The 23,875-nt window shown below is 48.9% G+C and overlaps 1 protein-coding gene across 2 annotated transcripts in view; it reads left to right on the plus strand.

Moving 5' to 3' along the window:
• The first annotated feature begins 646 nt into the window (after positions 1 to 646).
• Positions 647 to 23,875, plus strand: part of PPM1B (protein phosphatase, Mg2+/Mn2+ dependent 1B) — a 105,625-nt gene continuing 82,396 nt past the window's right edge. For both annotated transcript variants that reach the window (XM_065400429.1, XM_065400428.1), the window contains exon 1: positions 647 to 942. The gene's annotated coding sequence lies outside the window, so the exon portion shown is untranslated. The remainder of the gene's footprint in view (positions 943 to 23,875) is intronic.

Raw genomic sequence — 23,875 nt, forward strand, 5'->3', positions numbered from 1 at the left:
ATGCTGATTGCATGCTGTTACCAAAGATAGGAGGCAACTTTGTATTTGAAAGGAGAGAGTTCAATTAACAGTTGCTTTGGCTGAATACTAGCTGCAGAATTATAATATTGTCTAAAAGGATGGCATTGGCGTGCTAAGGCACTGGGTGGGCATACTCCCTATCCCGGTACTGAAAACCACTGGTTGCAGCTGCTGTCAATCAAGTACCTCCCCTGTCCTCCTCCTCACTTTTGCTTTTGAAAAGCCCTGGGTTCAGCCTGCAGCAAGGCCTGGTGCGCGGGACCCAGAGATCGTGGACAGGGGCAGAGCCCAATCCTGCACTACCGGACAACGTGCAGGTCAATGATCCGCTGGGCTGCACCGCAAGAGAGGTGCACAGGGCCCCAGCCTCCTTCTTCCTTATGCCCTGGGCGTCCCCGCTGCTGCGGGCTCTCCTTCGAGGCCAGGCGCCTCCGCCCCTGCCCCCACTTGTGTTCCCGGCTGCACCCCGCCGCCGAGGTGCGAAGCACCGCAACGCATTCCCTCCTCCCCCGCGGTGGGAGGCTGAACCCCTCGCTCGCTGATTGGCTGGCGGTGATGTAATGTGACAGCACATACGGGCATTTCTCATCACCTCTCCGACCCTCCCCCCCTTGCAGCTGAGGAGGGCAGCCGCTCCACCCCCCGCGCAGCCAATCACAGGGCAGAGCGGCCTGCGGTTGGGAGGAAACGCTTGCTTGCTTTTTCAAAGCCGACTTCGCTCTCGCCGTCTTCTTCGCTTCTTCCCTTCGGAGGAGTGATTGGCAGGCATGCAGCCCAATGAGACCGGGGATATTACAGCTACGTATGTACCCGCCCATTAGCAAGGCCGCTGTGATGTCTGGAAGGGAGATGGGATGTAATTGGACTGACAGCATCAAGAGCCTATGGAGTGTGTGCGACCAACGTGCTGTGTGGAAGGAGGTTGGTGTTCGTGAAAGAAGGCTGCGTGGGGAGGGGCGGTGGGTTTAACTGACAGCGACTCCCGTCAATCATGCCCAGGCTGCAGTGCCCGGGTAAAAAAGTGCGCAAAAGTAAGGAGGACGACAGGAGAGGCACTTGATTGACGGCAGCCGCGGCCAATAGCTTTCAGTAATAGGCTCGGGGATACGCCTGTTGCCATCTGAGCGGGCGGAGAGAGGACGGGGCAACTGGTGAGTGGCAAAGGGGTTAACCAATGCCGCTTATCATATGTGCAGCAGGCAAGCGTGTTGGCCAATGGGAGTCAGGAAGAGGCGTGGCTAACTGAATGACAGACATGATAGCCAATAGAATTGGGCTGCCTAGGCTGGGTTCCGAGGCCGGGCTGCTGGGGGCGGATCATTTCACCCCCCACCCCCGCCTTTTGCCTGCTGACGTGAGCGGCGGGAGGGGGAGGGCCCAGCATCGGGCGCTGGGAGAGGGGTTCCCAACATGTCGGTGCTGCTGGTTGCGTTCGGACTACGCGAGCGGGCGGCTGTTGCGGCGGGGGGAGGCCAGCCAGGAGCGCCCGCAGCGTGAGACCCAGCCAGCCACACCCCGCACCGGGCCAGGCCGGCCCTCGGACAGCGGGGCACAAACACTGCCCGCGGCCAGGTACAGGCCAGGGCCCGACTCGGCTAGGGGGCATTGCGGAGTGGGAGGCCTCTCCGCAGCGCCGGGAGCCGTCTGTCTGCGCGTATTGGGGGGCAGGCGGGGCCTGTGCGTGTGTAGGGGGAAGGGGATGGGCAGGCGGGGCCTGTACGTGTGGGGGGACGGGCAGGCGGGGCCGAGCTCGTGTGTACGGGGGGTGGTAAAGGGCAGGCGGGGCCTGTGTGTGAAGGGGGGAGGCGGCAGGCGGGGCCTGTGTGTGTATTGTGGGAGGGGAAAGAGGAAGGGGGCAGGCCAGGTCTGTGAGTGTGTATTGTGGGGGGACTATGGGGAGCGGGCAGGCGGGGCCTGTGCGCGCATGTACTGCACGGGGTAGGGCAGAAGGCGGGGTGTGTGCTTTGTGGGAGGGGTACGGGGAAGAGGGCAGGATGTGTGTGTGTTTTAGGGGGCAGGCAGGGCCTGTGTGTGTGTGTGTATGGGGCGGGGGAGTTGGGGAAGGGGGCAGGTGGGGCCTGTGCACGCACGTGCGTGTAGTGGGGAGATGGGTGGGTGGCAGGCAGGGCCTGCACGTGTGTGCGCTGGGAGGGTGGGGGGCATGCGTGCAAGCCTGTATTGGGCGGGAGTACGGGGACAGGAGGGGTGTTTCTATGCGCACACGTGTATGTGGGGTATAGGGGGTCTGTATATCTTGGGGGATGGGTAGGGTGGCAGGTGGGCCTGTGTTCCTATATTAGGGGTGGTGTGGTAGATGGGGGGCCTGTGCAAGCATGTGTGTACATACAGTGGATGGGTAGGGTATCAGTTGGGGGGGGAGCTTGTGTGTGCCTGTACTGGGGAGGCGGGTAGAGTGGCAACTAGGGGGGCATGCCTGCGCCTGTACTGGGGGGGCGAGCATGGCGGTGGGGTCTGCCTGCGCCTGTACTTGGCGGGGGGGGGAGAGATAAGGCTGCGTCGGTACTGGGGGGGTGGCGGGTAGGCGGGAGGGCCTGCCTGTGCTTGGGCGCGGTGGGGGGGGTAGGGCGGTGGGCGGGAGAGCCCACCTGTGCCTGTACTGGAGGGGCGGCGGGCGGGAGGGCCTGATTGTGCCTGTACTGGGGTGGGGCAGAAGGGCCTGCATGTGTGTGTGAGTACTGGGGTGTGGGTAGGGCGGCAAATGGGTGGGCCTGTGTGTGCTTGTAGTTGGGGGTGGGTAGGGTGGCAGGCAGGAGGGCCAGGGAGTAGGTGGAGCTGTTTGTGCATGTGCTTGGAGGCTAGGGGGGAAGTGGCCTGTGCGTGTATGTCTGTGTACTGGGGAGGTGGCAGGCGGAGCCTGTGGGTGTTCTGGGGGGAAGGCGGGAGCGCTTGTGTGTTGGTATGTGTGGTTTTTTTGGGGGGCAGCTGGGGCCTGTTCCTCTGGTTTTTTGGGGGGAGGGGGCAGGGGGGTTTGGGCAGGGCCTGTGTCAGTGTGTTTTTGATGGCATGGGTGGGCATGTGGGAGGGCTTGCGTGCGCCTGTACTGGGGGGGGGGCGGGTAGGAAGGCCTGCGTGTGCCTGTACTGGGGGGGGGGGGTAGGGCGGCAGGTGGGAGGCCTAGTACAGGCAGGTGTGTGTATGCGCATTTGGGGACAGCAGGAGCAGGTGTTGCCTTTGTGCGCATTGGAGTGGTGGGGGAAGTGTAGGCGTGGTCTGTGCATGCATTTGCTTGTTGGGGGGGTGGAGCCTGTGTGTGTGTGTGTGTGTGTGTGTGCGCGCATGTTAGGGGAGGCTGTGATTGGGGAGGAATGTGGCACCTGTGTGTCAGTGTGTGTGTTTGGGGGGGGGGGGGGGACAGTGGGAGATGGGGCCTGTGCGTCTGTGCGTTTTGGAGGGAGGAATGGGGGGGCCCTGTGCATGCATTTTGGGTGCGGGGCTGCGATGAGAGGCGGAGCCTGTACATGTGCACATATTTTGGTGGAGTTGCAGTGGCTACAGGCAGGGTCTGTGTGTGTCCATGCATTTCAGGTGGTGGTGGTGGTGGCTGGCAGCACTTGTGCATGTGTGTACATAGTGGGGGTGGTGGCGACCAGCAGGCGGGATCTGTGCATGTGCATATTTGGGGGGAGGGGTGATGGTGGTAGGCAGACGGGGCCTGTATGTGTTTTGGGGGGGGTGGCAGGCAGTCAGAGCCTGTGTGTATGTGTGGGAGGAAGAAGGGGGATGTGATAGGGAGGCCTGAATGTTTATTGGGGGGGAGGCTGGAGGTTAGGCCTGTAAGTGTACTGGGGTGTAGATATGGGGAAAGTGGCACACCTGCCAGCCTGTGTATGTACTGGGGGTGGGAGGGTAGGAGTAAGGGTCTGTGTATACTGGGGGTTGGGGGAAAATGTCAGGCAGGCTGGTTGGCCTGTGTGTGTATGGGTGGGGGTTAAGGGGAAGGCAGTAGGCAGGCATGTCTGTTTATAGGCAGGGAAAGTGACTGACTGGTTGGTAGGCAGGCTGACTTCTGAGTGTTTTGGGGGTGGAGGAAAGTGGCTGGCATGTAGGAATGCCTGTGAGTGTATGGGGGTGAGATGGCAGGGAGGTTGGCAGGCATACCTGCAAGTGCATGGTGGGAGCAGGGGGCTGGCAGACATTGGGAGAGAGGAGGAGTAAAGTGGCAGACAGGCAGAATAAAAATAAAAGTTTTTATTTAAATTGGATTATTTTTGTTTTTAATTTTATTATTTTTACTTTTTAAAAGCAAACCTCTTTAAAATAAAATCTGAATTAATACAAAACATTAAGGCCTGAATTTTACAATCTCTTAAAACATTTAAATGAAATAAATATGCTGAATCCATGAGCTTCTATCAAAAACTTAAGGGCTTTTTTTCTGTATAAAGAAAGAATCTGGGGAAACAATTTAACTTTTGAGGTCAAGCTTTATAAATATGGCACAATAGGTCATGTAGTGTATTAAGGGCTTGTTTTGTTTAGTATGCATACATTTTATATGCTGTTTGGTGTATTTAAATTCTACTTGCCATCCTAATGCAGCTTGCATGGGCAGGCAGTTAATTGTATAGTAAATAAGTAGTATATCATTCACAGTTTTCTAACATACTAAAAGTGTACAATTAATAAGAATCTGAAAATATTAAGCTAGGTGATTGCTTAAGTAAATGTATATAGTTATAGTGTATCATCCCTAGGTAGCAAAAAGATGTACCAAATCTAGTGTAAAGGCTCTATTTAGTTGTAAATCAACATGTATTAATGCTTATGTCAACCAATGAGAATGCACCTTTCTTTAGAAACTTACTGAAGTACAAATGAAAAGGTTGATTAAAATTTATTTAAATTTAGGATTTCTACTTGGTGATTTACAGAATGATTTAAATCAGTGACTTAAATTAATCCACCCTACAGGCAGGCTTCTGTTGTATGAGGTGAAGGAAAGGAAGGTGGCAGGCAGGCTTGTGTGTATATGGGGATGGAAAGGTGGCAGGCGGGCAGGCCTTTGTGTGAATTGGGGTGTGCAAAGTGACAGGCCTGTGTAACTATTCCATGGGAGGAAGAGTAGTTGTTGGGGGGGGGGGGTACTGGTAGGTAGGCAGGCCGGCCTGTTTGTATTAGGGGGCTTGTGAGACAGGTCTTTGTGTGTATTGGGGGGCTGGAGGTAGTAGGAAGTCAGGCAGGCACGTGTCTTTATTTCTGGGGTTAGATGGCTAGGTGGCAGGAAAGCAAGGCATGTATTCTGTGGGTGGCAAGAGGTGGTGGTATGGGCCTGTGTGTGTGCTTTCTGGGGAGGAAGCAGGGAGGTGGTCAGATTGCAGCCAAGCAGGTGGGTCTACTTCTGGTGGATTGAGGTTTGTGGTGGCAGGCAGGCTAGTCTGCCTGTGTACTGGGTGGTTAGAGGAGTTGGTTGGTAGGTCAGTGTGTCTTTGGGACAAGGAGAGGATCTGGGAGACATGAATGTTTTTCAGGGTGATGCTGGGAGGTCTGTATTGTCCTGGGGAGGGGAGAGAGGAGGCCTGTTTAAATATTGAGAATAGAAGGGGCAGCTGGGATGCCTGTGTGGGTGAGAAGAATTGGGGGAGGGGGATGATGTCTGTAGAGTGGGAGTAAGAACAGGAGAAGCTGAAGGCTTATGCAGGTTGAGAAGAGAGAGGGAAGAATAGAAGAAGCTTTGGGGGAGCAGTGGTGGTTGGGAAGTGGGTGAGAGGAGAAGCTTGTTGGGTGACTGGGGTTTGTATCGGGGGAGGAGAAGTTGGGGGTGCCGTGTGTGTGTGTATTGTAGTGGGAAAGGCACATGTGTACAGTATATATGTATTGTGATGACCTATGTGTGTATGGGGGATGGAGAAGGAGTGGAGAAATTGAGTGGGTTATATGTGTGTCTGGGGGTGACAGGAGAAGCTGGGAGGCCTATATGTATTGTATTAAGGAGTGAGATAGTTGGCGGCCTGTTAAGGTTGCCAACCCTCCCGGTTTCACCAGGAGTCTTCTGGAATCACACTCTATTTCCCAGAGGCTACTTCAGCCAAACCGGGAGATTTTGGGCTCTAAAAGTCTGGCGCAGCAGCGGGGTTAAGGCAGGTTCCCTTACCTGCCTTGGCTCTGCACTGTTCCCTGAAGAAGCTGGCACCATCTCTGTGGCCCCTAGGGGGGGTGGAGGCAGGGGGGGTCTCTGCAAGTGCTGACCCTCTCCTTCACCCCTGCCCCAGCCCGCACCCCCTCCCGCACTCAAACTCCCTCCCGGAGTCTGCACCCTGCACTCCCTCCTGCACCCCTGCCCCAGCCCAGAGCCTGCACTCCCTGCCAGAGACCGCACCCCAACCCTCTGCCCCAGCCTGGTGAAAATGAATGAGGATAGGGGAGAGCGAGTGATGGAGGGAAGGGGGGATGGAGTGAGCAGGGGGTGGGGCCTCGGAGAAGGGGCAGGGCAAGGGTCTTTGGGTTTGCATGATTAGACAGTTGGCAACCCTAAGGCCTGTATATTTGTAATATGGGGGCTGAGGAGAGGTGGGGAATCCTGTGTGTGTTATGGGATTGGGTGTCAGATGGATGGCTTAAGTGGCAGGGTGGATTGATTTAAATAAAAGCTATTTTAAATCACCGATTTTCATCTTGTTTTGCATTTGTACTTTTCCTAAAGAAGGATGGATTCTCATTGGTTGGAAACCATTAAGACATGTTGATTTGCAACTAAACATAGCCTTTTCACTTAATGTCATATTTTTTTTGCTAACCAAGAGGCTATACTATATCTACATATCTATTTAATCAGTTGTATAGCTTATGTACATTTATTTAGTATGTTAGAAAATGGGTTCTTTTTGGGTAGAGATTTGCATTTAAAAATTCACAAACAGTGTTGAAATTTTTATTAAATTAAAGTATTTAAATTTGCTGGATACATAAGAAAAATAGGCGAATGCTCAGGGATAGCTCAGTGGTTTGAGCATTGGCCTGCTAAACCCAGGGTTGTGAGTTCAATCCTTGAGGGGGCCACTTAGGGCTCTAGAGCAAAATCAGAACTTAGTCCTGCTAGTGAAGGCGGGGGCTGGACTTAATGACCTTTCAAGGTCCCTTCCAGTTCTAGGAGATGGGATATCTCCATTAATTTATAAGAAAAATAGGTTTATCAAAACATGTTTTGTGTTTAAAATGGTTTTATTTATTAATCAAAAGAAGTATTATCTGCAGGTAGTGAGTTGAACTGATTGTTTCCAGTCACCATGTCCTTCAGAATTTTAGAACTGATAGGTCTCATCCTGTCAAACACTTAGGCTTGGTCTATACTACAGAGTTAGGTCAACATAAGGCAGCTTATGTTGACCTAACTATGTCAGTGTCTACACTGCCAATGTTAAGTGCCCTACTACACTGACATAACTCCACCTCCATGAGAGGCGTAGGGCTTTTGTTGGTGTAGTTAGGCCAATGGAGTGTCTAGACACTCCATTGCTTGCATCAGCTGTTGGCAGTCTTGTTGGACAGCTGGGAGTGGGGAGGCGAGAAGCCTGGCGGAGAGCTGTGCAGAGTTGAGAGCCCTGGCTGTCAGCACCCAACACTGCCTCTCTTCAGTTGGTGGAAGCGCTCCTGGTAAGGACACATACCACTGACAGAAGGAGGGTAGTGTGGACATCAGCCACCACAGTACTTACTGCAGTGGCTGTAAGTTGACCTAACATAGGTTGATTTAAGATTGTAGTGTAGAAAGGCTTTTATTCATAGATAAGAGTAAAACAAGCTTTTTTTGTTTTTCCAGTTATCAGTTGGTTTCTTAACTTTGAGTCACAGTTGTTGAACTGAATTAGTTAAATAAACTGAAATGAAAAAAATTCCCTCTGCACCTGCAGAGGAGACTACTGCTGTCAAAAGCTGGTTTAGTGCTTTAGCAAACTCAGGTTCCAGGTGCTTAGCCAAAGACTTCCACCACGTCAGTGATTGATTCTCTTTGAAACATTGATAGCAAACATGCTGCTCAATATTATTTTTGAATTTTGAATGATTTTAATAGATTATAGTGTGTTTAGACCTGCAACATAGGTTGTCATACTTTGAAAATAAAGTTTAAATTTATTTTTTAAACTTTATTTAAAAAATTTAGATTTTTAAATAAAAAAACCTTTTAATTTTTTTTGGGAGGGAAAAATCATTCATTTTTATTCACCCTATGCATGTGTGTATTGGAATAATGGGGCTGGGAGGCCTTAGTAGTTTTGTCTTCACCAGGAAAAAAGTGCAGGAAAAAGGTTAACTGGTGTTCACTAACAAGGTAAAATCTTAGCAGAGACATGGCAGTTTGTATCCTTCACAATGTTGAAGGCTGGGGTAAATCTTACGCTCTCCCATAGTCTTGACCTCAACCTGTTAACACATGTGAAGGCTACAAACTGTCGTGTCTTCGCTAGGAGTTTTACTCCTGAGGAAATTGTGCACCAAAAAATTAAATTCTGTGCCAAAAAAAAATTATTCACACAATATTTTAAAATTCTGCAAATTTTATTTGTCAATAAATAAATGTAGCTCCAGCATGGCAGTGTGGAACACAGGTCACTGGCTGCACTGAGGTGGGAGATAACTCTGAAGCCCCCACCGTCCCTGGTACAGGGACTCAACAGTGAGGCTGCACCCAACCCTGACACAGTGCATGGGCCAGACCTGGTCCAGAAACACCCCAGGTTCCTGCCCCTCTGCACCAGGTGTGGGTGGGCAGGCTCAGCCCAGCAGGATCCAAGTGTGGGGGTGATCCTGGTGTGGTGTGAGAGGTTTCTGTGTGGGGCAATCTAGGTGCAGGTGGCTCAGTGGGAGATGTGGATGCACAGGGGCTCATTGGGGGTTCCGGGTGCAGGCGCAATGGGACTCTGCAGGGGGTCCAGGGGAAGGTGGTTGGGGCTCAGCAGGGGGGATCTGGGTGTGGGGAGATGGGGCAGAGGGTTGGGATATGGGGGGGGGTGAGGGCTCTGTCTTGGGGGGGTGGGCTCCCTCAGGGCTGGGGCCAGAGGGCTCCCTCTCCCCGTCAGCAGCAGCTCTGGGGGAGAGGTGCCTATCCCCTGCCTGCAGCAGCATTGCACGCCTCAACTTGCTCCTCTCCCCAGTCCCCACCCACTCCCTACCTCTCTCCTCTCCAGGCCCCTGTAGCTGCACACCTGCATGGCCCCTTATAGCTTGCTGCACAGCCACGCAGCTTAGAGGGAACTTAGGTGGCATCATTTTGACAGCCATGTGTTTCATCAGCAGGGCTGGAACGTTTACAGCCACCACACCAACCTTTGCCCCTTGAGCAAATGGAATAACTGATAGCAATAATAGGTTGTTGTTCTCTTATGTGGACTAGCAGTAGAGGGGCATGGGACACTTTGCCCCAGTGGGTTTCACAGATATTTGCTGAAAGATGGAGATTCAGGAATCTTGGGTTGTGAAAGGAAGTGTACTGTAGTGGCCACAGACCTTTCTGCCTATTCCCCTCAAGCTTGACCCCTCCTGGTTCAATCCTTCCAACGTATCCCAGTCCAGTCTCTTCCACACACCTAGCTCTCTGTACTGGTTGCATTCTCATTGCCTAATCAGTCAGTCTCTGATCCTCAGACTTCTCAGCCCAGTCCCAGTCTGCAACGCAAATTCTAATCTTATCCATTCAGATTTCCTATCCAGTTTCCCCCTAGTATCCTTGCTTAGCCAGTCCTTGTTCCCCACTTCCAGGGTCTTCATCCAGTCTTTCCCCACCCTGGCCTCTAGTTGCCTCTTCCCCCACTTAAATTATATGTCCCCATTGGTTTCCAGTCGCTTCCTCCTTGTTCCAGATAGTTCCAGTCTTGCCTTTGGCTCCTCATCTGATCTCAGCCGCTCCCTCCCTATCTCCTTGTCTAGCTAGTCTCCCTCTTATCCCCTCTGCAGTTGTCAGGCAGTTGGAGTTAGCACAGGGGAGAGATGCTTCCTGCTCTCATTTCTGGTGTCTGGCCCAATCTGCAGAAGCCCAGAGCTGTAATTGCAGGGAAATTGCTGTTGAGCCCTGGGCTGGAGCATGCTCAGTGTGGACAGAATCTTAAGGAAATATAACTGTGAAGCTCTAGCAAATTGCCACTGAATAAGAGGCAACTGCAACTCATTTAGAGGCTTATTACTATGCCAAATTTGGGTGATGTTTTATGGGGACAATAAAATACACATCCCTGACACAAAGCAGGGGTGTGGTAGAGCAGGGGTGTGCAAACTTTTTGGGCCGAGGGCCACATCTGGGTGGGGAAATTGTATGCAGGGCTGGGGCAGGGAGTTCGGGTATGGGAGGTGTGACGGGTTGGATCACAGAAACCCCCTTGGGAGCTGCCACCCAATGTGCAAAGACTACCCCTGCTTCTGTTTTCCCTGCCAGCTCAGGACTCCAGCACCCCGTCTCGCTGAGTCAGACACTCCTGTCTGGCTCCAACACAGAACAAGGGTCCGAATCAGTTGTCCTAAAGCTGCAAGTTTACCCAAAACAGCTCACAGGAGTGCGCTTGTCTTTAGCACTCAGATGCCCAACTCCCAATGGGGTCTAAACCCAGATAAATCCGTTTTACCCTGCATAAAGCTTATGCAGGGCAAACTCATAAATTGTTCGCCCTCTATAACACTGATAGAGAGATATGCACAGTTGTTTGCTCCCCCAGGTATTAATACATACTCTGAGTAAATTACTAAATAAAAAGTGATTTTATTAAATACAGACAGTAGGATTTAAGTGGTTCAAAGTAGTAACAGACAGAACAAAGTAAGTCACAAGCAAAATAAAATAAAATGCGCAAATCTATGCCTAATCAAACTAAATACAGATAAGTTCCTCACCAGTTCCAGAATGCTCCCTTTTACAGGCTACTCTCCCTTTAGCCTGGGTCCAGCAATCTCTCACAACCCCTGTAGTCTCTGTTCAAATATCCTGGGGGGGTGGAGAGGCTCCTTCTTTAGCCAGCTGAAGACAAAATGGAGGGGTCTCCCCCAGGTATAAATAGGCTCTCTCTTGTGGGAGGAGACCCCCCTCCTCCCTCCTATGCAAAGTCCAGCTCCAAGATGGAGTTTTGGAGACACCTGGGCAAGTCACATGCCCCTGCATGACTCAGTCTTTACAGGCCGACGCCATTGTCCACATGGTATCTTGCATGTCTCCAGGAAGACTTCTTATGTGGATTGGAGCATTCCAAGATGCATTGTTCCCCAAGTGTTTCCTGATCAGGTACTTAACCTGGCGAATTCCTTCCTAAAGAAGCTGACCAAATGCCTCCCAAAGCTTACTTAGAAACCAAGCAGGCATACAGCCCATATTCTTAACCTCAAGTAGAAAATGATATATATATGTACAAATAGGATGAATAGATATAGTAGACCATAACCTTTACGGAGATATGTTACCTGGCACAGGCAGCACAAAACATATTCCAGTTATGTCATACATACATTTATAAGCACCCCCTCCCCATAAAGCCTTATGGGGTACACCGTCACAGGAGGGGGTATGGTGTGCAGGAAGGGGCTCAGGGCAAGGGATTGGGGTAGACGGGTGCGGGGTGTATGAGGGGACTCAGGGCAGGGGGTTGGAGTGCAGGAGGGGGCTCATGGCAAGGGTACAGGAGGGATACAGGGTGTAGCAGGGCGCTCAGGCAGGGGGTTGGGGTGCACAGGGGTGCAGCAGGGAGCTCAGGGCAGGGAGTTGGGGTGTACAAGGGGGCTCAGGGCAGGGAGTTGGGGTGCAAGGTGTACAAGGGGGCTCAGGGAAGGGCGTTTGGGTGCAGGAGGGGTGCGGCAGGAGGCTCAGGGCTGGGGGTTGGGGTGCACGGGTGTGGGGTACAGCAGGGGGCTCAGGGCAGGGGGTTGGGGTGCAGGAGGGGTGTGGCAGGGGGCTCAGGGCAGGGGGTTGGGGTGCAGGTAGGGGGCTTAGGGCAGGGAGTTGGGGGGCAGGAGGGGTTTGGGCTCCAGGGTGGCAGCAGCGTGCACTGGGGCCAGAGCAGGCTCCTTGCAGACCTGCCTTTTCCCCAGCCCCGCGCCACTCCAAGAAGTGCTGCGGCCCCTGGGGGCGGGGGGAGGCGTGAAGGGCTCCGTGTGCGCTGCCCTTGCTGTCTCCAGGTACCTCCCCCGAAGCTCCCATTGGCCACGGTTCCCCATTCTCGGCCAATGGGAGCTGCGGGGGGCGGTGCCTGGAGGCAAGGGCGCGGGGGACGCAGGGACGTCGGGTCGGCTGCCGCTGAGAGTGGTGTGGGGCCCGCAGCGCCATGCGGGGCAATCCCGTGGGCCGGATCCAAAGCCCCGAGGGGCCGAATGTGGCCTGCGGGGCCGTAGTTTGCCCACCCCTGTGGTAGAGCTTCTTAAAAAAAGTCATCAGAATTTAACATGGGTAAAACAATGTGTTTTTTCTTAATCCTATTCTCAAATGGCTGAACTGTTTTGGCGGAAGTTTTCAATTCTAACAAAGGCAGACACCTGACATAGAAAACTTCTGTCCAAATGTTTAATGTTTGGCAAAATTATAAGTAATCGAAAACCGGGTCTTTTTAATGGGAAGTGTGGGGCAATCTTAATAAGTTGGTGCTACCAGTCCTGCTTTAATATGATTATTGGTGAAGCTATGTGGCCATGTGTGGTGGAGTTGGGAAGCATGTTGGGGGAATTTGTGGGTTCTGAATGGGAATCCAAGAGGGTGAGTTGAGAGACCACACTCCATGCTACAGGAAGAATACAAATTTATGAAGCATTGCCAAGTGTGATTGTACAAGAAATAAAGAAAACTGAAAAACTTTGTGCAGGGAGGCAGAAAGATAGAGTAGGGGACAAGAGGTGTTGCAATTCAGGTCAATTTCAGTTCAAATTTCTTTATTGGCATGATAGGATATACAAGAACTGCCAAAGTATTGCTGCTTCAAATTCCCCAAAATCCCATTTTTGTCAGAACCCTGCTGAGCCTCTGTAGACCATTAGCAATGCTATATGCATTTTTGTCAAAGAAATTTGAACTAGATACTACATTAAGTTCTCGCTGGTATAAAGATTTAGCCATTACCAAATATTGAAACACAGTTTTCTGTTAAACTAATTGGAGGCATTAAGTCAAGAGAAGTATATCTTGTACTGGATAATACTATCTGGAATATATATAGGATGCAATATAAATTATTTAAATTAGGAACTGTTAGATTGATAAATACTGGCATTGTCAGGAAATGGGGTAGCATTTGATTCATGTGATATGGAGTTGCCCCAATACACCTCTACCCTGATATAACGCGGTAAAGCAGTGCTCCGGGCGAGTGGGGCTGCGCACTCTGGCGGATCAAAGCAAGTTTGTTATAACGCGGTAAGATTTTTTTGGCTCCCGAGGACAGCGTTATATCGGGGTAGAGGTGTATTTGATTCTGGGAAGTCAGGAGTAAAATTAACTTTTATATGCCATCTGACATTGTGCTTAAAGGAGAACATGCTATTCTCTGGTTAGTAGAGAACACTTGGAATCTTTATTTTTCCAAGAAACTGTAGCTATACAGAACTCTGATAGTGGCTTAGAGACTTACACGTTAGTATTAGAAATCAAAATCCAGGCAAGTGATTGAAGAATGGTATACAGATATATCTGCACTGTCTGAAATGGAGAAGATGTCCTTCTGTAATAAAAATGATATAGATCAGTTCACTGACATAGGGACAGACTTTATAGAAATGGTGAAATAAGTTGGTGGGTGACTTTCTTCGAGTGCTGATCCCTGGGTGTATTCCACAGTGGGTAAATATGTGCTCGATGGGTCTGACACAAGATTTTTCTAACAAGTAGTATCAGTTGGTCCACGCCAGTGCAGTTGTTTCCCTCATGCTTCATACCCCAGGTATAAGGAGTGGTGCAGACCAGCACCTTTCCAATTCCTTCTTACTGCCTCATGGCTTAAGTTGGAATCCTCTAGTGTCCAGAGCTGATCTTCTTCAGTGTTTTTCTTGTAAATGTTTAAAAGTTTTATGTGTTTAGTTTATTTAGGCTATGTGTACGCTTAAAATGTTACAGCCGCACTGCTGTAGCACTTCAGCGTAGACACTACAGCAATGGGAGGGCTTCTCTCATCACTGTAGGCACACCACCTCCCTGAGGTGGTGTGCCTTTAACTATCTCTCTCGGGGTGTGGGTGGTTCAGACCTCTTAGAGACATAGCTATACCAATGTGTCTTTTCAGTGTAGACCAGTGCTTAGTTAAATCCCCACCCTGGGGAATTCTCTGATTCCTTGGGGCAGGATATAGATTATCCTCTGCCTTCCAGGGTTTAAGAGTTGCATCTCCTGCTCCTTTTTGGTCAACGACAACCACCACTGCTGCCTCTACTGTCTTTGAGAAACGCATATCTCCACTAAGGCTATGTCTTCAGTAGCACTTTTGTCGTTAAAACTTAAGTTGCTCAGGGGGTATGAAACACCCCCTCCCCCCAGACCGACATAGTGCTGTCTATACCGGCACTTATGTCAGTGGGTAAAAGCTCTCCTGCCGACATAGCTACTGCCACTCATTGGGGGTGGTTTAATTATGCCAACAGGAGAGCTCTCTCCCATCAGCATAGAGCAGCTACACAGGAGACCTCACAGAAGCGCAGCTGCAGAGGTACAGCTGTGCCCCTGTAAGGTCTCTAGCGTAGTTATTGCCTAAGTGCAGTATTTGCTGCTTCTTTCCCAGCTGAATGTGACAGGCGTGAGAACTCAGACTTTGGAAGCACCTAATGAGGCCTCAGTCAGATACAGTTTGGTGAGATGCCTCATACTTGAGCCTGAGACATCAAGGAGTGCACCTCATAGTTTGATGTCTGACTCAGGTATGGGCATGGTTCGAGTGAAGGGCCCTTAATCTCTGTATTCTCATGAAAGTAAGAGGCACTCTTGTAAACATAAGAGTCGATCCCCTTCCTAGATCTTCTAAGAGAAGGTCTCTTCCCCCGTCCAAGTCAAGTGAGTCTTCGCGCTCTGGATTCAAGGACTTAGATCCTCCTAGGTTTTGTGACTATGATCAAAAGGTGCAGAAGAACAAGGCTCTTTCAGCCATTCTTTGCATAATCAGCACCAACCTCAGTACTAAATAAAACAAAGCACCAAGAGCCGAAGGACTGCCAATCTTTGGTACCAACAATAACCATGCAGATGGAGGCTCCATCACTGGCAATACTGCCACATCCACAGTGGAAGAAACCACTGACTGCAAAGAAACTCTTGGTAATGGCACGGGGCAACAAGATTCAGCTTCTAAGGCTCCAACATTCGACACCACTTCAGAGGATATCTTCATCCTCCCAGACTCACAAATCCCCTTGTTGTCTGCACCGACCCTTACCAGTGAGATTCTAATCCCAGGGAGAAGCTCATCTCCCATTCCATTCACTGGCAGCAGCTTCCCAATACGAGTCCTGATGGCAACGCCAATGGAACCAGATCAAACCTTTTCATCTTCTGGAGATCTGATGTTCCAGTGGATCCATCTTCCCCTCCACTAAGAGAGTTCAGTCTGGACAGAGGTTCAAGAGCCTCCTGTTTCCAGCCTTCTCCATCCAAGTGGGAAACGCCCCCTCCCCCCCTTCAGGACCAATGCTACCCAAGGTAACCTACTTTTGACACTTCATGTTGGGCTCACTGGGGGCCACATGACGTGTATGCACAAAAGCCTGAGTCTATGCAATCCCAAAGGGAATCCTATCACTCTCCCCTAAGTGATCAACCCGGGAGCCTCCTGAACCTATGGAGGAAGTCGAATTTGATCCACTTGTACCTCCAGTACTGACATGTCATCAGGTGATTGTTCCAGCTTGGCTTTCTCCTTCAGATTACCATAAACAGTTCGAATAACTAATTTGGGGTATAGCAGAAGAACTCCAAATCCCTTAGAATAGTCACGGGACTTGCAACACAGGCTCTTGGACATCTTACAACCTATACGGGTCTAGCCAAATAGTACTCCCAGTCAATGAGGCTATATGGGAACTGGCAAGAACTGTGTGGTATGTATAGCCACTTCTGCCTGTATCCCTTAGAGGATGGAAAAGTGGTACTTGGTCCTGGCTAAGGGAGCAGACATCTTGTTCTCTCACCATGCCCCAAGGTTCCTATTCATCCAGGCAGCCATAGAAACATCCAGACAGTAACAGGCCAGGCTTTTATACCTCTTGGGGAGAAAGGTATTTACTACTCCTGGGGGAATTCTGCACCAAAAAATTAAAAATTCTGCACACAATATTTTAAAATTCTGCATATTTTATTTACACAATAACACAATATAAACATGCCAATTTCAGTTACTTTGGTAATTTATTTCAAAATACCCATCAGCAAGTATGACTGTAACAATACAGAGACCCCCCACCCCGAAAAAAAAAGATACAGGTAATCTATTTTTAACAAATAGATTCCTTACTAGGCATATTAATACATAATTTTGAGTAATTCATTTATACTACAATACAAAAATGTATTTTCCTTCACCCTTCAGAAGCAGTGCAAAGGCTTGGGGGGAGTCATGGGTAACGGAGGAGCTGAGGGAGAGGGAAGGAGCCTGGGAGTGAACCTGGAGGGTTGTTGGGTGTGGGTGGGAGAAATATGGAACGAGTGTTTTTTTTTGTTTGTTTGGTTTTTTTGGTGGGTGGAGGGATTGTTGGGGAGCCTCCCCCATGCAGACCGTTGCTGACCCCAAACCTCTCCCGTTCAGTCAGGCACATCTGCCCCCATCCCTGGGTATCCCTGCAACCCCCAACCCCAGGTGGTCCCATTCAGCCCCTGGCTCAAATAGCTGTCACCCAAATAGCTCCTGAGCCCATGCCCCAGTCCATCTCACCCCCCCCCCCCTCCCCTGCCCTTCGGTACCCTAGTATGTGATTTCCCCAGCAGCCCTGGGTGCCCCACTCTGTCCTAACCTGGTTCCATGGCTGGGTGCTGTGATGACATCTAACTGGGTGCTGGCAGCTGGGTGTTCTGGTGCCACAGCAGCCTCTGGTGGGTGAAAGGCAGAACTGCAGCACTTTGATGGAATATATTTTCTGCAGGTGTGAAAAAATTCTGCGCCAGATATGAATTGTGCACAGTGGTGCATAATTCCCCTAGGAGTAATTTGCTTCCACCAGCCTTCAATTTAGAATCTCCTACTATGAGGCCCTCCTTCCAAAATGATTATTTTTAAAAACTACTCCAAGTTCATGGACTTTAAAGAGAAGTTGTCCACTGATAAGGGCTTCAAATCAGGCCCTATCTTCCTTGAAGTCAGATTGGTGGCAAGAACCTTGCTACAAGCTGCTGTTTACTCTATTGATGCTGCTTTAGAGTCCATGTCGAGAGCTATAGTGATGTCCTAGGAATCTTGGCTACGCTCTTCAGGGCTTCCCAGGGAGATATAGGACACACTGCAGGACTTGCCCTCTTGTCTTCTGGTGAAAAGGCAGATTTCGTCAAACTAGCCTTTGCATTTGCTAATGGACTCCAGGGAAATCTTCCGCTCACTGGCTATATATACACACCAGCCCTGAAGAGGAAGTACTATAAACAACCTTACAGGCTGAAGTCCTTACAGCAGTTCTACTACCAATGCTCTTACAAGCCACATCACAAAAGGCAGAGGGTACAAAAATTCAGATACACTGCAGCTACCCAACCTCCCCCTCCGACCAAAAGATGCTTTAAAGGGCTTGCAGCTCTCAAGCATCCAATCTAGTTTTGATGCCATCTCCACCTGATTCGTAGATCCACTTTGATGGGCACCTGACATGATGTCCCCACAATTGGAGGGCAGTAACAGATGGATGTTATCCACTCTGGATACACAATTGAGTTTCTCTCCCCTTCCCTCTTTAGAGTCCTCTCTCACAAGGACATCCTCCTTCATGAGGTGGAATCCTTCCTACACTGGGAAGCAATAGAGTGGGTACCCTTTCAGCATAAAGGAAAAGGGTTTTGCTCCAAATATTTTCTAGACAGGAGGGTTCAGACCAGGCCTCATCCTGAAACAACTCAATATCCTTATTCGCAAGATAAAATGCTGCATGGTTTTGTTGGTATAGATTATACCATCCCTAGAAAGACACATGGTTCACAGCTTTCAATATGAAAGACACCTACTTTTACATAGATATTCATTTTTTCCACAGGAAATCACTATCAATACAGGGTACTTCCATTCGACCTTGCAGCTTCACCCAGAGTCTTCACTAACGTTTTCTGAAGTAGCTCCATACTTCAGATGGGACAGTTCCACCTTCTTCATGTATCTAGATGACTGGCTTCTTACAGAGACGACATGTGCAAAAGTCATAGCATTGATCTCATTGCTGCTCCTTCTCCTAGCATTTCTGGGAGTCTCCGTGACCATAGAGAAGTCTATTCTGACTGTGACCCACATTATAGACTTAATAGGGCTAAGGTTTATCTCCCTATGGACAGATTCCATACGGACAGACTGATAGATCAAGTTATGCACAGCCATTGGACATCAATCTGGATATGCCTTTCCCTCTTGGGTCACATAATGTCATGTATAGAATATTTGCTAGATTCCACCTCTGCTGCCTGCAGGCTTGGCTTTGAACAGTATATGTTCGTGGTCTCCAACCTCTTTTTCACAAGATCGCTTTTTGAACGCAGGATCTACCCTGCCCCTTCCTTGAGGCCCTGCCACATTCACTCCATTCCCCCCTCCCTCTGTCACTCGCTCTTCCCCACCCCTCAGGAGGTTGGGGTGAAGGAGGGGGTGCAGGCTCTGGGAGGGAGTTTACGTGCAGGGGTCATATGGTCACACTGCACCTAATCTCATAGAATCCACTGAACATTTCATGAATTTTACTTTTTATTAGTGTCATTTGTTGTTTATAGATCCAAAATCCTTCAGGGATTGTCACAAATCAGTGTAACAGTTTCAACTGTGGGGTGTGCATTGGTTGAGCCTGGTTCAGAAGGTTGGGGTGCAGGAGTGAAGGGTGCAAGCTCTGGAAGGGAGTTTGGGTGCAGGAGGAGGCTTCAGGCTGGTGCAGAGGAGGGTGAAGGTTTGGGCTCTGGGAGACAGTTTGGTGCAGGAGGGAGCTCCAGACAGAGTGTTGGGGTATGGGAGGGGGTGTGAGGTGCAGGCTCTGGCTGGAGGTGCTTACCACAGGCGGCTCCTGGTCAGCGGTGCAGCGGGGCTCAGGCAGGCTGCTTCCCTGCCGTGGCCCATTGCCGCTCCTGGAAGCAGCTGGCTGCTGGCATGTCTCTCCTCGGGGTGCGGCCTCGGGGTGGGAGGCTGCTCCGCGTGCTGCCCCCGCACCATCCCCGCTGCTCCCACTGAGCCCCACTGCACCGGATTGAGCTTGGCTCCTTGACTGATTTGCCTGGAGGGGCACTCGGGTGAGCTCGGAGGGACTCGGGGCCATTCGGTCAGAGGCAACTTTTAGTGGCCCGGAAATCACGATCAACTGGTAGAGGCTCCAGGATCGACCAGTCGATCGTGATTGACGGGTTGGTGACCACTGGTATATATACTGAGTAAACCTATCATAAACTCTGGAATGACAATCCCCATCAGATAAGGATCTTCTGACCTAGTGGAAGGATCTGGCACAAGTGTGCGTGGGCATTCCTTTCCTATCAGCCGCATCTGACAGAAGGATAATCCGAGATGCCTCTTTGTTAGGATGGGTGGCTCACATGGATGATCATATGGCAGAGGGCACTTGGATGCCCTGTGAAACGGGTCAACGTAAACCTCCTGGAACTTGGAGCCGTCTAAGAAGCATGAAGGGCATTCTTATCATTAATCCAATCTCACCACATTCTCATAATGTCAGACAATATCACAGCTGTATTGTACATAAACAGGGAGGAGTGAGATCCATTACCTTCAGTGTAGAAGTGATCAATCTATGGAACTGGTGTATCAAGAATCACATCACCCTATCAGCAGCATACCTCCCAGCAACCCAGAATTCACTGGCAGACAGCTTTAGCAGGCATTTTGTCAAGGACCACAAGTGGGAATTGCACAGTTCAGTGTTGAACAGCATCTTTTCTCAGTTGGGAATCTCTACCTGAGACCTGTTTGCCTGTCAGAAAAATAGAAAGTGCATCATATACTGTTCCAGGGGAGCTCTTGGCCAATTCTCTAGCAGCGATGCTCACCTACTTCCTTGGGCAGACTGCCTAAACTGTGTCTTTCCTCCTTAATTTACTGTTTCCTTGAGTATTATGGAACATTCAAAATGACAGCGCACAAGTCGTTTTCATCGTGCCCACGTGGCCCTGGCAGTTCTGGTTTCCAATTCTGCATGTCAGCCCGACTGCCCATCAGCATTTCTTCCTTCCCAGACTCTTGACTCAAGAGACTGGCAAGATCAGACATCCCAACTCAGAAGCTCTTCACCTCATGGCTTGGTATTTGGATGAGCATCTGATCTAGAATGTTCCAGTTCCCAGGACATGTAAGCTGTCCTTACTAGTAATAGGAAGGACTCAAAAAACAAAAAAAATCAAAAACGTTACCTTGAAATATGGAAGCCCTTCTCTATCTGGGTCCAGCACTTCCACCTCTCCCGAGTAATCTGATACCCTGGATTACCCCTTTACCCTCAAGAAGTCAGGCCTTTCTCTTAGCTCAATACTTGTTCACCTGGCTGCAATCAGTGCATGCCACCTTCCATCAGATAGCTGACTTTACTCACCCAGTCACCTCCAGATCCTTATAGGGTTTAATTAGAATTTACCCACCAGTAATCAGTCATCTAGGGCTGTTTCTGGCATACATGAGTTCGAGGACAAACTTTCCTCCCAGAGGATCTCCAAATGGATCTCTGGCTGCGTCGTCCTTTGTTATGAACTGGCACATCATCTTCCCCCACATTGGGGTATGGGTTCACTCTGTGAGAGCACAGGCAGCCTCAGCAAAATCACTCCAAGAAGTATCTCTGCTTGACATTTGCCATCAGCAGTGTGGAGTTCCATCCACATATTCACAAGACATTATACGTTGGTCCAACTTTCCTTCACCTTTGCATCCTTTGGGACAACAGTTCTGCAAGCTGCTATACCACCTGCACCTTTTCACTCTCCTTATCTCTGTATTTCTAGTGGAACATACAGAGGCACCAGCCCTTGAAGGAAAGGGCAGTTACTTACCTTTTTGTAACTGGAGTTCATCAAGATATGTGGTCACTATCTATTCCACTACTCATCCTCTTTCCCCTCTGCTTCAGATTTTTCTCTGAATCACCATAAGAGGAGGAACTGGAGACTTGTGGGTCTGCAGCACCCCTTTTACTTTTGATATGGACTATGATGGGAACAACTACACAGGTGTGAACCAGTGAACACTACTTGCTAGTAATCTCTGGTCTTAAGCATGTGGAGTGCGTGCTTACCTGCAGTGGAATACAGATAAGGATCACACATCTCAAAGAACTCCAGTTACAAAGGGTAAGTAACTTCCCTTTCTTGTGCCCTCTCCCCTCCCTGTTTTTCCCTTTTTGTTTCTTCTCTTTTTATTGCCTTCTATATCACTTGTATTTCATGATAGTTTTATCATCTGTTTGGTAACTTCCACTGTAGTGTTTGTTTTTTATTGAATTTTTAACATAAAATATGTAAAAAGATACTCTAATATCTTGTCTGATGTATATACAGTTCACCCAGGAAGGGAAAACATACTGTTTGGAGTCTGATACCTCTTTGTCAATTGTCAGCAGTGTCTGTTCCTTGTCTTGTAGCAGGTTGCTACATATTGTGATGCCATCCACTGTTTCTGCATTAAAAATCATTTCCATGATTACTCCTGGGGGAATTCTGTGCCAAAAAATTAATAATTCTGTGTTCAAGATTTTAAAATTCTGCATATTTTATTTGTCAAAATAACACAATATAATCATGCCAGTTTCAATTACTTTGGTAATTTATTTAAAAATTCCTATCAAATATGTCTGTAACAATATAGACGACAACAAAAAATCAGGAAATTTTTTTGACAAATAGATTCCTTACTAGGCATATTAATACATAACTTTGAGTAACTCATTTAAACTACAATACAGAAATGTATTTTTTGCACCCATCATAAGCAGTGCAAAGGCTTATGTCAGGGTAAGGGAGGAGCTGAGGGAGAAGGAAGTAATTGCTGAGAGAGCCTGGGAGTGAACCTGGAGGGTTGTTGCATGTGTGTGGGAGAAATATGGAACAAGGTGGGGTTTTTTTTTTTTTTTGAGGGGGGGATGGATTGTTAGGGAGTTGGGGAGCCACCCCATGTAGACCCTTGCTGACACCTAACTTCTCCCATTCAGTTAGATGCATCTCCCCCTGCCCCCATGTGTCCCTGCACTCCCTTTGCCCCCATGTGTCCTTGCACCCCCACTCAGCCAACCCCCATCCCCATGTGGCTCTGCACTCCCTCTCGCATTCAGTCCCTGCCCCAGTCTCTCTCCCCACATTAGCCCTTTTGAATCCCAATGTGTAACACCCCTCCCCCCCAGTAATCCTGTTTGCCCTGATATGTCTGTCCCCCCCCTTCTTATATCCCATGCCTCCTTGCTTGGCCCCACGGGCAGGGCACTGTGAGGAATGCATCCTTTCCTCCCTATGGGCTGCTGACTGCTACTGTTTGTGAGCCAGCTGCCTCTGTTCTGGTGCCACAGCAGTCCCTGGTGGGCAGAAGGTGTAACTTCAGCGCCTCTCCAGCAGAATGTATTTTCTGTGGAGAAATTTTTTTGGGGGGAGGGGGGTCATGAATTCTGTGCGGATGCAGTGGTGCAGAATTCCCCAGGAGTACAAGATAGTTTGGAGATAATTGCATCAGTAAGGGTTAGGGTTGTGCCCTGTTCTGTTGGAGCCTCTTGTTGATGTAGCAAATTTAGTATAGACAACTTAGAGGAATGGATTAATTTTCTATCTTAGTTTTAGTTTTATTAGATTTTAAGACTTGCTTTATTTGAAGACAAGAACTAAGATGTTTTCATGTGATTATTCTTCCTTCTGTTACCCATTTAACATTCTCCTCCCATACCAACTTAAGGTGCTTGATGCCATTATTTTAAGTCTTTTTTGCTGTAACCGTCTTTCCTTCTCTGTACATTGGCCAAACCTTTCACTCTTGGCTTCCATTTTATAGCTTGTTCTCCCCAGTGTTGGTTCCTCCTTTGTTTTATCTGATATTTCTTGAAAGAGAATTTCTTCTAGTTTCTATGAAAATCAAATAAAGCCAACATTTTCTTAGAGGTGCCAGTGTTTGAGTGCAATATCTTTTACATGTTTAAAATGAGGTTGGTAAGCAATCTTGTAGGAAGGGAGTATTTAGGAAACTGATGAGTCTTAGATTTATGGAGATATTTTGCAATATTTTTTTTGAACTGGTGTTTTTCTTCTAATTAAATCAGGAGAAGAACTACTGAGAATCTAGTTCTGCCTAATATGCAAATCTATTTTGTTCTGGGCCCTATAGAAACTCTAAAATATTAGACTTTTCATTGTCTTCTGGGACAATGTATCAGACCAGTATTACAAAGTGTCCTTAATTGAGAAGGGGAGAATGCTTCCATTCTAACACTCATGAACATTACTGTAACTGTTTCTATTTCAAGATTTCTATTGCAAACTCACGTTTTAATGCAGTATTCCCAAGTAAAAATCAGTTATTAATTATAGTTTGAAAAGGGTTTTCTAATGTTAGTGCATTACTTTGAGAAGTTACAATTCTGTACAACTTTCTGAAACGCTAATGTAGTAGTGACAGTGTTTTTTGGGATAGAATATTTTTGGATGTATTTTGAAGATTTTGCATGGAGTTCTTTTGAATGCTGTGTAGCAATAAAATTCCACATCCTACGTATCCCACACTTTTGATTTCCAATTAGAGGGCATTCATTC

This window comes from Emys orbicularis, chromosome 3 (genome assembly GCF_028017835.1).
Source record: "Emys orbicularis isolate rEmyOrb1 chromosome 3, rEmyOrb1.hap1, whole genome shotgun sequence".
In the NCBI taxonomy this organism is placed as follows: Eukaryota; Metazoa; Chordata; order Testudines; family Emydidae; genus Emys; species Emys orbicularis.